The sequence below is a fragment of the Rhinolophus sinicus genome, linkage group LG10, assembly GCF_036562045.2.
Source record: "Rhinolophus sinicus isolate RSC01 linkage group LG10, ASM3656204v1, whole genome shotgun sequence".
NCBI lineage: Eukaryota > Metazoa > Chordata > Mammalia > Chiroptera > Rhinolophidae > Rhinolophus > Rhinolophus sinicus.
The window spans coordinates 15,970,511-15,986,689 of record NC_133759.1 but is presented as its reverse complement, the minus strand read 5'-3'; positions in this window follow the sequence as shown (position 1 = coordinate 15,986,689).

Below are 16,179 nucleotides of genomic sequence, written 5' to 3'. Positions count from 1 at the left end.
AGGAAGCTGTTCACGTTCCAAATGATGATCCTCTGTTAGCAGATACTAATCTCCCACTGTGCCCTGGCACTAGATTAGATTATTTGATTAATTACCACCCTACCTGGAAGACAAATGCTTTGACCTCTATCCAATCCTCTCAAGTCCACTTTAACTGCTAATTTCCATTTTTAAGTTCAAGCCTGTTTACAGAAGTCAGACAATTCTGCATCCTTATGAATATTTCTTGGACTCCACACACTGGGAAGTCAATGTTGGGTAATTACATCAGTAGAATATAAAATTATTGTCTATAAATACATATAAGTGATTTTATATAACCTACATAGGGCCAGACCCTGAAGAGAGAGAAATTGTAATGGAGCCTGTTTTTCTATGCTTGCTATTAAATGCATGTATACTCTTGGAAGGATAGTATTGGAGCTCCAGTGGCCTGGAGGATATCTTCTTCCCCTCTTGGATTTTTATGAGTGAGAATAGAGAATGTTCTACATTTTTGTAAGCCTGAATATCTCATGAGACATTTCATCCTTGTGTCAAGGAGGTCATCTTATTTGGTGTGGGAAATGATGTCGTTCCCCAAAGTGGGTTTCACACTAGCCTAGCACGATGCCCCGAGGAAGAAGTGTCCCATGGTAACAGAATTTGGGGAGAACTTTAGTCTATCCATACCTTCACACACACACTCATATTTGAAGATTGTTAATACACATTAGCGTACATTTGTAACTTCAAAAGTTTTGGTAGTAACAAACCTTAACTTATTTGGCCTTATAATACCTATTCATTCAAACACAGACCCTGTTTGGAGCAACATTTTTATATCCTATGGAAGAAATATTTCTTGAAACACATTTTGAAACTGTTGTATTAAAGATTTCACAATCAGGCATATGGGAACATCACATGAAATCTTAGTTCATAGCACAGACCCTGATATTACTTTGTACACATCTATAACAACTTCTCACAAATTCTCACGCAAATTAAAAAATGCTCGGTAATATTTCCTTTTCACCATTTGCTTTACAGTCCATCCATCTAAGGGGTTATTATTAAAGTGTATTTGTCCCTCCCACATCTTCAACTTCCAAAGCACATACCAAGAAAAGAGCCTGTGATAAAGTAGAAAGTAAACCAGATGTGCATAGATTCAGGTGTTAGGCTCAAGTCCTGGGTATGGTTGGAGAGGTTGAGAAAATCTTTGTGCTTTGGTTTCTTTATCTGCAAACTGAGGAGAAGGGCAATTGCCTCATAAGATTTGCTAAGAGTAGAGGGAAAGATAGTATGACTACATTCCATATAATCAATACAAAACTGAGTTCCATTATAACTGCATTCTTAAGGAAGCTCCACTGGGCCTGAAAGCTTCAGTAACTGAAAGAAAAGAAAGTTCGCATTTTGTGTCCACAAATGACAGCATTTAATTAGATTCAGGTATAAGATCAACATAGATGGCAATGAGCTCTTTGAGGACATGGTTAGGAGCAAGAGTGGGGCTCAGAGTACAATAGAACCAGGCATCTTTGAGTAAGTGACTATATCTTCTGCTTGACAATATTTCAATCCACACTAACAACTACTGTCTCACCACTAATGGAAGATGAGTGCCAGGGTTCCACCCTGTCCTTGCCTATGCACAATAATATTTTTTAAACAAGAAAAGATATTTAGAGGATGTCAGGTCCCAGCAACAGTGGACTCTAGATGATGAGAACAGTGAACATAAATCTCCGGTTCTGAGCTCATTGCTCCTTCAACAAGTAATATGATTAAGAGAAGGGGGTGATCTTAGTGCAATGGCAAAGAACACATATAATTCATCTCTCAACAAGAACAAATGTAATTAGAAACTCTTCTGGAAAATGCTGTATAAGAGAGTGATGGCTCAAATGTGAAGAAGACCAAAAAAAAGGACATGATTTTGAGAAAATGATGGAGGAGAAAGGAGAATACATTTGACCTTGACACTTGGGAAAATTTTCCTGGAGAACAACTTTGTTGTGAAAGGATTACTTCTCCTTTCCTATTTACTCAGTGGGTTGAAGTGAATGACATTTATGTAATAGGAACAATGTAAACACCACTTACTGATTTTCAATTTTTAATGTTAAATTAGAGACAAAACTGAAATTTAAAGCATAATTATAGTGTGGAAAATAAATGTAAACCTTGAAATTGTGGACATAATGGCACAGCTAAAAGAGTTTAGGCATTGGAAGGAAGAAAAGGAATGAAACAGTGTAGGGATGCCAAACTATCTTTTGTAAAGAGAGAATCAATTGCGCTATCTAAAAGGTTAGTGGATTTAAAAATAAATAAGTGTGACCAATAGACGTACAAAAGTAAAATTATGATGAAACCTAGGGGTGGCTGAGGGGAGAAAAACAGGACCAGGGAAAGTGATGAAAATCTCCCATGACAGGGAGCAAACAGGTAGGTCTTAAATTTGATAACAGTAAGAAATGGGGTGACTAAGCGTATGTAGAAAATCACCAAAAGAATGAAAACAGAAGTTCTAGAAATTGATTACCTCCAAAGGTGTGCTAAGGATAGAGGACTTTGTAATGTCATACTCATCTGTATTAGCTGAACATTTTATACTTTAATTAAAAAAATTGTTTATCCACTTGCAGATCTGAATCATTTGAGGTAAATGTATTTTTAGCTCCTTTTTCTCTTCCCTTACTGAAATCTTTTCCTAATTGCCCAGCAGTCTCGACAGACTGTTTTTGTTTTGTTTTGTTTCATTTTAACCACCCTACATAGGTTTATCGACCTTTACCTGGGATTGAACCATATCAGCTGATGCTTCTCACCCCTGCTGGGTGAGCTGCTGTTGTTCAATTTTGCATAGAGAAAATTCTGGGGCATGTGTCATTGGAAGGTAGTAGGAAACCCAGCAGAAGAACCCCCCTCCCCCCAAATTCTGCTGGGATTTGGGAAGATACTCCAAGGCAAAGAGACACTTTTGTGTACTTGATCAGAAAGAAGAGAACAAAAGCTAACAATCACTGGATAATAGAAAATGTAAATCCCCACCAAAGTGAATCAAAATATAACAGCAACAATTTACAAAATAGCAACAATTACAATTGTAGCTATCATTTATTGAGCCCTTGCACTTTGTCAGGTAAAGTAATACATGTTTTTCATATAATGTGTATCACACACACACACCCCCTCCCCACCTTCACATGTTGTAAACCCTGTAAGTAATTTCTTGATGTTTGAATTTTACAAAACATCCGTCTGAAACTTGGAAAGATTATGTAACTCTCTCAAGGACACAGAGCTAATAAATTCCAAGTCTGCTTGTCTCTGTTTTGAGCATTCAAAGAAGTAGAGTTGAAAAGACATGGAGCATCTGGACCGTGATAAGGAGAACTGTCATCATCACCTACTCAAACACTTGGCAAAAACCTGGGACCTTCACTGACTTCACTCTTTTCTTCACACTCTGCATCCAATCAGTAAGTCCTGTGAATTCCACCTCTGACATATAGCTAAGATACTGCCTCTTCTCACATCAGCACTGCCAGCGCCCTGTGAAAGCTGCCAGTGCATCCCCCACTGACCACAGCCACTGCAGTAACTGTCCCCTGGCTTCCATGCCTGCCTCTTCTCCCACCCACTCGTGTAGAGAGAGCATCCAGAGCAAACTTTTGATTATGCAAACCAGACCAAATCCCTGCTCTGCTTAATGGCTCAAGGCTTTCTTTCCACACTTGAAGTAAAAATGTACACTTAATCATAATTTGCCAAGCTCTCTGGTATTCGATACATTCATGCCACCCTCTCCCTTGCTCACTAAGACCCATCCACACCAGCCTTCACATAATACCATGAAAAAAGTTTAGCTATCCTTATATGGGGTGTTTGTGGTTGAGAATTTCAGTGTGAGATGGGACCCACCAGACAAAGGCAACTGCGCAGTGGAGATTCAGTGATAACAAAGGAGACTGGCTGACCTTCACTTAATTCTGGAAAGCTTATTTTTACCCTGAAACAAGAATTGCATTCGCACCCCAGCCTTCTTTCCATTAAGTACTGTTCAGCGCAGAATATGGAATTCTCCATAGCTAAACGCATTACTTCTGGTAACACATTGCAATTGCAGGTTTAAATTCTTCCATATCCCTGCATTTTTCATGTTCTTGCCAATATGGTAATATGTCCATTCCAGAGCTAACTCGAGAGAATTCCTAGAAGAGTGTTTTCTTATTTCTGAGGATTTCAATTTTTATTTATTTTTTAAATTATTTCTTAACTTACAGTAGACATTCAGTATTTTTTTATATTAGTTTTAGGTGTAGCATAATGGTTAGGCATTTATATAGTTTATGCAGTGATTCCCCTCACCCCTCCGCCCTCTTAAATCTAGTTCCCAGCTGGCACCATACATAGTTGTTGCAACATTATTGACCATATTCTCTGTGCTGTACTTTACCTCCCCATGACTGTTTTGTAACTACCAATTTGTATTTCTTAATCCCTTCACCCTTTTCACCCAGCTCCCCAACCCGCCTCCTCACTGGCAACCAGGTTGTTTGTGTGGCAAAAAGAAACTAAAATAGAAAGCCTTCAATTCACATTTTAATATTTGCCAAACCACCCAGTAACCCAGATCATAGGCTGTAAAGGAAATGGAGGGGAATTTATAGGCAAAAGAGTGTTCCCAAAAATAACCTTCAAAGATGAGTTTTAAGCCATACCCACCTATATGGTTCTTAGTAGTAAGTAAGGGCAGTGTAGGGTCCTTAATTGACCTTTGAACTCCTTTCTGAGTTCAGTTGAATTCATCTCTTACCAAAGGAGCCTCTTAGATTTCCATTTCTTCATCATCCTATCTTCAATCATGAATGTTAAGATAATGTTAACAAATGTTATTATTTTTAGTGGTTTTAATGTTAAAGGTTATCTGTCTTTCCAGAGACAATGCTTAAATTATCCCTTGACAGTCTTCATTTTTCCTTCCCTCAGAAGAACCATGCAATGTATTCATTGGCCATGCCTAATCCCCTGGCAACCCTCAAATTCTATATCAAATTCACTTTTTATCTTCTTTAAATGTCAATCACCACCCCACACTTCGAACCCCCCTTACCTTGCTTTATTTTTTTTTCCCCAAAGTAGTTTGCATCTTCTAAAATACTCTGTGAGTCATTTATTCACTTGTTATGTTACTGTTTGTCAATGTTCTAGAAGGTGAGCTCCATGAGGCCATAGTTCTTTGGATGCATTGTACTCTCATGTGTCCCCCATATCTAAAACATGATCTGACACATAGAAGACCCTCACTAGATATCTGTTAGAAATTAATAATAATAATAATAACAATAATGATAAAGACGTATTAGTCAGGCAAAATTCCAGCCTATGAGAAGTTTCTTCAACAACAAACTATTTTTGGATTTTTTTTTTTTTTTTTTGATAGAATCCATTTTATTTATTTATTTGTTTTTTGTACATTTTCCCTAACCCCAGTCGCTGGCAACCACTGTGTATATTTCCCTAAGTACAAACAGATTAATTTACACAGCATTTAGATACTTTTAAAGTAATTCTTAACATTGGTACTTAAGCTTTAACTTCAACTGTTCTCACACAGAATATCAGTTTATAACACACGAGTCATAAAGCTTCTGGTCCGGCCACCATCTGCTGACCTTTCTCTCAGATACTCTGCTAACTGACTATGAAGTTGCAAAGAGGACCCTGCCCTGACGAGGATCAGTGGTAGATTACGCTAACACCTGGGGCCTCTGTGACTGGTGTCTTAGCCTTTTCTCCAGGGAACACCCACACCTTCAGATTTGAAGTCACCTTTACTGAATGCCATCTTCACCAGAAAAAGGGCATGCTCAGTCTAGCATCTAGCTAACTTTGTATCTTGGTCTTTTTTTCCTCACGTGTCCTATACAGTCTATCATTTCCTCTAGCTTTGTGCTGCTGAAAATGGTCCTTGTTACAATTTTACACCTAAAAACCATAGAATCAGGAAGAAGGACTTGGCTCCATGAATTTTAATATGTTCCCCAGGAGATGCTTAGGTACCAACCACTATATGCGTATATCCAAAAGAATCTAGATTCCAGTAAATACAGAATTAAATGACCTGTAAATAAAAAAAAATAAGTGGATACTTTTTTTCTAGTTCAATGTAGTATTAAAATATATTTGTCAACGAGTAATTTGATTAACCCAATTTCCATGAAAGAAACCAAATTGACTGCATTGAGGAAAATAAATCAGAGATAGCGAAGATCAAATGAAATGCCTGTTTCTCTAAACCCTGGGGATTAAAAAAATATACACTTTTAAATAAAAATAGCAATAAAAGTGTTTTCTTATTTTACTTTATATTTTTACTAGGGATTTTGAACCTCCCTATGCTTATTGGCCATTTGTATCTTTTAAAAAAAGTTTTTGTAGAATTTCTGTTTATAATTCTCATTGTTCTCTTTATTTTCTACTTTTCAAATTACATTTTAAGAGCTTTTTTACATATTTAGAATACGGTTTGTTTTCCATTATAGTATTTATCTGGGTTATATTTGTTTCTTGAATTTATTTAGGCTGTTTATGAATACAATGCATTTAAGCATTATAACATTTAAACCTTATAGAGTCCTGTTTACCAATATGTTGCCTAATGTCATCAGTTTTAATAGCTTGTCAGCAAATCCTTAGTGAATTGACCGCTAGTTCTTAATGTCTCTCTCCTGAGTGCCATCATCAGCCTTGGTGTCATCAATGTGGGCACTTCCCAGCATGTCACCATGTGGGCACTTCCTGGTATGCTTATCTTTATTCGTCCATCTGAATTAGCATATCCTTATCCTTATTCTTAATTACAAGGTAGTTCTGCCCTCCTGAGATGAAAGCTTCCTCTTAGCAACCTCTGAATTTCATTTTCTCAAGCACTGCCAGTATGATGAGTCTCCAGTATTCAAGGGTCCGCAGGTCATTTACCTTCCTGTTTTGGATTTTTTTGTTTTCCTCCTATATTAGTTTGCAAGGGCTGTTATCTCAAAGTCCAAGAGGCTGAGTGACTTAAACAACACAAATTTCCCTTCTCACAGTTCTGGAGACTAGAAGTCTGAGATCAAGCTGTCTGTGGGGTTGATTTTTTCCTGAGGCCTGTGCATGCTGTCTTCTTTTTGTGTCTTCATATGATCTTTGTTCTGTATGTGTCTCTGTCCAGTTTCTTCCTCTTGTAAATACACCAGTCATATTGGATTAGGGCCGACTCGAACAAACTAATTCATTTCAACTTAAGCGTCTTTTAAAAGATTTTGTCGCCAAATACAGTCACATTCTGAGTTACTAGGGCTTAGGACTTCAACATATGAATTTGGGGGTGTGGGGGACCTAATCAGCCCATGTCACTATTGTACCTTTCACTAACAAGCAGGTAGTGAATGGTTTGTTACTTTACTATTTTTTCCCATCATCTTCACATCTTGCTCCATTGCTTTACTACCATAACACCCTGGAAAAATCCTACCTCTGGCTGAATCCAACTTTCTACTTTTCACTTAACTACATGTATCCAGACTCAGGGAATTGAAGAGAATTTTGGCAAGGACACAAGTGGCCCCAGGATGAACTATCAGATTAGAAATCTTGCACCTTCTCCTGGAACTCAAACTCACTATGTTCTATACCCATTTTCTTTTTCTACTGTTACGTTATCGTAGAAGAATGACTTATGTCTAAAGGTAATAGTTTGTTCTTGATCCTAAACCCTCATGCTTCCTCAACAATCTCACTCTACTTTTGTGTTTTGATTGAACTTTTCTCTAGTGTCCCTTTTCATTAGGGATTTCATGTTTAAGCATACTTAAGCCCCCATCGTGTTAAAAATGCATGTCCATATTTAACAAATAGGGATTTAACACTATGTGCCAGACACTCTTTCGGGCATGACAATGCTACAGTGTGCAAGACACAGTCACCACTACCAAATAATTTATAGTCCAGTAGGAGGAAGCAGTTTATAACAATAATAATAATAATAATCACACATACCAAAATGTATAACAAAGCATCGATGGGTGCTAGAGAGGAAAATAAGAAGAATAAGGGAAAGAGATGATGATGGTTCACTATTAGAAAGCATCATTAGAAATAGTCTGAAAGGAGCTGACTTTTGAGGAGAGCTTTGAATTTGTTGAAAGAATGAACTCTATAAAAAAATAACAATATTCCAGATACAGTAAATAATACGTGTAATGCCCCTCAGGGAATATTGTTGTGATATTTTAGGGAAAACAATAAACTCTGAAACCAAATGTGAGAAAATGACATCAGAAAGATAAATAAGGGTCAGGTGAAAAAGGCATTCCAGGCCCTGGTAAATAAAGATTTCATATTTGGTCGCATGTGATGAGAAGTCATCAGAGTTTGGAGCAAGTCAGGGAAGTGATATCATTTATGTTTGAAATGTTTATGGGTTGTTCTGTAGAAAAGACAGTAGAGAGAAAGATAAAGAGTTAGTAGAAGTCAGTTTAGGAAGTCATTGCCCGAGTTCTTGTGAAGGATAAGGTGGCTTAGACGTGTTCCCGGTGGTGGGGTGGTGATGGGAGGTCAGAATCAGGATGAGTTGTTTTTTTTAGTTTTGTTTTTTTGTTTTTGTTTTTTTTTCCAGGATGAGTTTTGATTGTATGGTCAATACATAGATTTAGGATGAAATATAAAAGAAAGAGAGAGATAAAATATGATTCAAAACATTTTGGCTAAGCTAATGAGTAAATATGAATGCCCTTTGCTAGAATGGGAATGTTTAGGGAAGTGTACGTTGAGGAATAAAATCAAGAGCTCCGTGTTGTGCATGTTATATTGAAAATGCAAATTGGAGATTCCAACTGGAGAAGTTGAATAGATGATCTGGATCTGGAGCTAACGGCAAGATTAGGAGTGGAGATGTGGGCAAGGGAATTGTTCTTTAATACATCAGTGCTATTCAAAGTGCAGTTTTTGGCCAGTGTCAGTGTGTGAACCATTACTGGAAAGCAACCTGAGGAGTGTCAAGATGAGAGTCACTGCTTAGAAATTGTATTTTTGGATGCCATCAAGATCACATGGTAGTCACGTGTGGCACTTGTGTTACAAAAGTATTGCTATGTGATAGGCTGGGAAAAAACAAGAGTAACCATTTCATCACTTAAAGTACTGATAGAAAGAAGAGTTTAAAAAGCACTGGTCAAGATGCTATTTAACTGGAAGGGACTTTCTGTGATCTCCTGGGGATTAAGTATAGATAGAAAAAAAGGAAAGAACCAGGGACCACGCCTTGAGACACTCCAAGTTTTATAGATTGGGTTGAGAAAGATGGATGGACCAGCTAGAAACTGGAAAGGAATGACTTGTGGAATAGGAGACAAGAAAGAGAAGCCAAACAAAGGAAATATTTCAAGGAGAGGAGGCGTGACTATCCATGTCAAATGCAGTTGAGGCACTGAGTTAGATGCAGACTAAAATAGAGCCTCCTCAACTTCAAATATCTGTACTGTATGCAATGTCTGACAATTTAAGTTCAAGAACTCAACCTAGAAAAAAGTATTACATAGCTCATTGCTGAATATCACTGCAGTCACCTTCTAAGTACTCCCCTTGGGAAGCTATGCACTGATGCCAGTGCCTAATCAATCCTTTAAAGCAATTTTGGAACTCTTTTTCTGGAATGGCCATCAGAGCGGTTGTTGTATTACCCTTGATGTCATGAATGTCATCAAAATGTCTTCTTTCAATATTACTGTTATCTTTGGGTAAAGAAAGAAGTCATTGTGGGCCAGATCAGATGAGTAGGGAGGGTGTTCCAACACAGTTATTTGTTTACTGGCTAAAAACTCCCCCACAGATTGTGTCGTGTGGGCTGCTGCTTTGTTGTGATGCAAGAGCCATGAATTGTTGGTGAAAAGTTCAGGTTGTCTAACTTTTTCTCACAGCCTTTTCAGCACTTCCAAATAGTAAACTTGGTTAACTGTTTGTCCAGTTCTTACTAATTCATAATGAATCATCCCTCTGATATCAAAACTGGTTAGCAATAGTGTTGCAACAAGTACGCAAACTTAATTGGCAGACCTCGTATCTATATCTATATCCATGCCCACACCTATATTTATATTTACATCTACATCTAATTCTACTTATAACATTGCCTATATCTATATCTACCTCTCATGGCCTTCTCCACTTTTATTAGCACAAGTAATATTAACTCTCACTTAAATTACTGTGATAATCTTTTAATTGTTCTCTTTTCTTTCATGATCTTTCTCTTTTCAATTCATTCTCCACAGTAAAGCTATTTTTTCCCTAAAGCTCAGTATCAATCAATCATTTCTCTAACCCCTTTAAAACCAGTCTGTATCTACTTGTCTAATGTAAATGTTCTGCTTCATAAAATTGCTAAAAATATCTTTTTATAGCTGTCAAATCCTTCCCTTCCCAGTCTCAAGGCTCTAGAGGACTATGAGCTGTGATGATATGTCTAAGGTTTCCATGCAGTGGCTACACACTACATGTCACTGTAAGGCAGTGTCACCAAACATGATGATTTACATCAATTATGACCAAATGCAGGGTGAGGAAAAACAGCTCTGCAGGATGGAAGAAGGTTCTGTACCTCCAGGCTTGCTTCCTTCAGTCTTTTTTATGTCCAAACCAAGTTCGTTCTCCTAGCAACCTCCTCCATTGTGTGCTACCCTATTCTGCCCCAGATTCCTCTCCAGGTGTTCCTCTAAGGAAGGGCAAGCTGGCTCATGTTAGGCTCTATTTCAGAGTATGGTTTGTTTATTTTCCATTATAGCATTTCTCTCTGTAATGTCATGATCCTGTTATGCTTTTGGCTTATTTCACACTTGCACTTACCATGATTAAAATAGTCCTTCCGACTCTTTCTGTCTTCTCTGATTCTCCATAATATTCTGTATATGTTCCCATAAATTTATTGGCTCTATGGTTTAGAATTCTACCCAATACATCCGTTTCATCATTTCATATCATAAATTCCTTTCTTTCTTTTTTTATAATTATCACTCAACATCAAGAAAGGGAAAAATCAAATCTGTGTTAGAGAGAGATGATTATAACGTTGGTACATTATCTGGCTTAAATTTTCCCCATTTAAACAGAAAACCAATGCAGAGTTTTATTTGGTATGAATGATGGTCTGAAAGTTAACTTCTTTTTTTTCCAAATGGGAAAACAGATTTTCCAGTCTCATTTAAGAAACACAGCAAACTTTCACCAATGATTTTAAATACCACCTTCAACTTATTAAAAAATTTAAAGACATCTCAGCTTATTCTTTCATAGAGCAAGGAAGAAATTAGGTTGGCCATGAAGAAAATAATAGACTTGAGACAGGTAGATGATATTCTTTGTAGCTGAAACTGCATAAGGAAAACAAAGCCTATGTGTTGTTTGTTGGACATGAAGATGAATAGTTGTTTTCAATTTCATTAATTAATTTATTTTTTTATATTTATTATATGTATTGTGATGACATGGGTTTGTAAAATTATATAGGTTTCCAGTGTGCATTTTATAATACATCATCTATATGTTGCATTGTGTGTGAAGACGAATATTTTTAGCTGAGTGCATTTCTTCTGAGCTGAGGAACTGGGTCTTTCCCCTCCTGATGCTGCTGTCACAGACCACACACTATGCTGTTCTGGTTCAATTAATGATGTTTCTTTTGGTTTTTTTTTTTAAAGATTACTGTACGTTAGAGATCTTCATTGGACCATCTTCATACATTACAGAATTAAAAATGCCAATTAAGTTTGGTTTCCGTGGAAAACACCTTCTTTTAAACTTGGGTGCTAATTTTAAGAGGGCTGGATTTGTTCAGACAATAAATATGGTTGTTCCTGCTGCTCAATTTTTAGCATTCAATGAAAAATGAGTTCCATATGCTGTTTATATGAATGTCCATATCAAGCATATGAGGTCATCAGAAGCTCTAGAAATTTAATCTGGAAAAGGCATTGCCACAAAGAAGTAGAGGCAGCCAATATCAGCCAGATCTGAAATGGCTCCCAGCAGAGCTTGTAAGTGTATTCAGTTTTGCTTGTGACTGCATTTTATGCTTTCACTGTAATATCTGTCCTTTCCCTATTGTCCCATTCTCCATGACAGATACCAAAGAGCATCAGATCATTTGGAAGGAAGAATAAGTCTTTTGTTTCATAACCAAACATTAATCTGCAAATTATAGCATTTGTTTCCTGTGCTAGTTCCATAAGGAATAACCTAATGGACTCATAATAGACTGTCATTATCATATCAGCAAAAAGTAAGGTGACTTCAGTAGGATAAACTATTATATTACAATTAAGTAAGTCCAGTAGACTCATTGGTACTTTCACAAAATTATACCCAAATGCTTGATTATAAAAATCGTTGAAGGGGGGATCAGAATGAAAATATCACTGTCTCCAGCAAGGGGAAATGCTTCAAAAAATACAATACGGATTTCATATATAAACTTTTATTTCTATGATTCAAAAACTGTGTTTTTTTTTTCAGGTGGGAAACAAACAATTTTGAGTGCTTGCCATGTATTAAGCATTTTTAAACTGGAAATATACACAAAATTAGAAACTACTTTTTCTGAAGGAAAGGATCTTCCATTGATGACAGATAAATTAATATTTACCATTCAATGGATGTACTTGGTTAGAAATATGTGCAGAGTCCTGTCAGATACCCCTGTCAGGTTAGAAAGTACAGGTTATGGAAGAGTTTCTAGAGAAAGCAATGGCAGCACTTAGCACTTGCAAATGTGTAAGGTTTTAATTAGGTAAAAACATAGTAATCTGGCAGTTAAGTTCACGAACTTAATTGTTCGACTTCCTATATAGTGATAATGTTTGCGGGTCAAGAGACTAGACCTTAATATGTTTCAGGCAGAAGTCAGCATGTTGAAGCTGAATAACAAAAAGACATGAAGAAATAGACTAAGAACAAGTACTCCATTGTGGTAAGCGTAGAATGTCAGTGACATCTGGGCAAAGAAGGCCTGGAATAATCGTTGGGGAGCTTGTGAAAACACCTCGATTCCAGTCTAAGAACATAGACTATTCTATAGGCAGTTGAGGCTACTGAAGAATTGTAAGCAGAATGGCAAAATCAAGTTTTTATTTGGAAAAACAGATTCACAGTCCCTATTACAGCATGATCTTTCTTTACTAATTTTTCCAAAGTTGATGACTGTCTACTTAATGATAATAGATCTCCTTGTAAGAATGTTATTGTTTTTCCTAGTGGTTCAAAAAATCTTAGGGATATTCTGACCTTATTTGTAAAAAAATTACCATGATTTCATTTACTTCACTGTGTTTTATTCCTTCAAACTCATGTCTCGTACTGTTTTTTGTTTTGTTTTATTTTTAACCAATATATGAAAATTGTGGGATTTATAGTAGAAGAGTATTTCCAAACTTGAGATAAAATACTCACTGGGCTTTGAAACTGAGTGCTTTCACATAATTACCAAATTGCCTGGAACTCAAGAATAAAAGGAAAAAAATCAAGCCCTTTCTTTTGAAATTTTTGAAGAGCACATTTAATTCGATTTCTCTAGTACCTGTGCTTTTGAAAATGTGATTTTTCAGGCTCATATTTTACCCATTTGACAATTTACAAATTACCTTTCAAAAAGAGAGAGGCTGGATTCCTCTACCCTTGTTTGCTCTATGTATAGTTCACATAAAATAGCTCAAGTTGCTTGTATAATGAGATGACTTGGAGATTTCTGTGATGCCGTATAATTTTACAGAAAGAGTAACAATAAACATCCAAAAGCACCATTCTTATTATTCATCCCAGTAATATCAGTTATGTTTTTAAAATAACATAGTGAATATATTTTTGGTCAGAGTTGGTAATTCCCTTTCCAGACGGTTTTTGGGCAGTGTTTTTTGTTTTGTTTTGTTTTGTTTTGTTTTTTCTGATTTTGTCTTTTTTCTACTAAGACCTTTATTTTTTTGCCCAGCATCTTCTGGATCCATTGCTTTCTATTTTACGTTCTCCTCAACTGGCTTGATTACAACATTTACTTCAAATTGTAGTCAGCTGTCCATATCCACAGGTTCAACCAAGTGCAGATCAAAAATATTCAGAAAACAAAACGTCGAATTGTTGCTGATGTGTCCAAAGTAGTTAGACCTAGAATAGTTGGGTCTATACAGAACCTATGATGGACCTTCAGACCTTGTCATTATTCTCTAAATAATGCAATATCACAACTACTTACATAGCATTTACCTTGCATTAAGTATTATAAGTAATCTAGAGATGATTTAAAGTATATGGAGGATGTACAGCCTATATGCAAATACTATGCCATTTTATTAATGGCACTTGAACATCCACAGATTTGGGTATCTTGGGTCCTGGAACCAAGTCCCCTCCCCCCCAACTGATACTGAGGAATGACTGTACATTTAGGAATAATTCCCCCCAACCCTACCCCACCCTCCACCCCTCCACCTTACCTCACCCCCCACTCCCCATCCCACCAAGAAAATGAGGATGATCTTGTCGTGTGGGTTTCAAGGTGTTTGGTGATAGGAGCTCTTACATTTTGTTTTTAATCTCTCTATTAGAGATATAAACCAGTGTGTAAAACTGTTACATTTCTCAAGTCAAGTTAGCAGCTAAAGTTGAAGACTGTTATGCATTGTCAGCTCTGAACATTTTTGCATATTAACCTGTGTAATCCTTGTAGTGGCCCTATGAGGGCGGTATTACAATGATCTGCAGTGGAAAAGAGAAAACTGAAGTGCAAAACATTAAGTAACTTGCGCAAGGCCAGTCAGAGTGAGTGGAGAAACTCAGAAAGCTGGCTTCATAGTCTGTGCTCTTAACCACTTTCTAATATAGGTATCCCTGTTTTTCCAAAGCCACTTTTCTTTGACAAAAGGCCTACATTAGTACCTGTTTTACTGTTTTAATCAGTATCTAGTAACCAAAAGAAAGCCGAAGAGGAAGTTTGCTTTTTTGTGCAAATAGGCCAAAAGCAAAATTGCATTCCACGTTTGTTTTGCAGTGAGAAGATATAGAAACAGCGTGCACCCCTACCCAGGGCCTTCCCCAGACTACACTCAGCATCTCGGCATCCAGCTCCATAAGTTTGAACTGTGTGAGTACCTGTGCTTTATCTTGATTCATTTTGTGCATCTGTTAGCAAGATGTGTCCTAAAGTATCAGAAAAGCCTTAGAGAGCTTGTAAGGGTGTTACCCTTAGTGTAAAACTGGACGTAATGAAGTGTTTTGATGGTGATGAATGAACGAAAGACATTTTGCATTCATTCAATTTTAGGTTTGGGAATGCTCAAGAAAATTTTCCATATAAATTAATGGTAATTGCTTTTTTGCTTCACGCCATTTCAGCTTACAAAAGGTTTTATAGGAACACTGCTTTTGTATAGCGGGGAAACCTATACTGAAAGAATGAACGCATTGTTACCTTCTTACTCTCAGATATGACATCCATCTGTATAAAGAGTCTATAAATTCGCTTTTGCACTACTCTCTGAGGTGATAGCTCTGATGATGTGATCCTCACTTTACTGATAAGGAATCTGACATTGTTCTGATTGTATGGGTCAGAAACCCCACATTTGGAATTGAAGTAGGGACAATATTGTCTCTTAGATATTTCTGTCCACCAATCAAATATTGTTACTTGACCTGTGAGGGTGGATTTAATTAGAGGCAAACAACTGTAACATATTATTCTATATACCAATATGCTTTCCAACAAAATCTTTGGTAAATCCATGCCTATATGAGGTATGCGTTGACTAGGATTTAAAAGTTCAATATTGGAAATGAATGTGGTTTCCCCTTCTATGCACTTTCCCTCCAAAATAATCTATATGCAAGCTCTTTACTCAAGTCTTCCCTTTGAATATTTGCTCTACAGACATGGAGAACTGTCCCTTCAGTGTTGCCAGATCCATTTATTCGACCGTTTATTTTCCCCTCCTGTTATCTGAAACAATTCATTCTTTCAATGTTCATTCCTTGAAGACATCCTTTGCATGTGGTACTTTTCTAGCTGGGGGATACAAAAACAACAAATATAGGCCCAAACTATTTCCCTCACTGGAGTTTATATTCTGAAAGGAAAGGAAGAAACTGACAATAAATAAATAT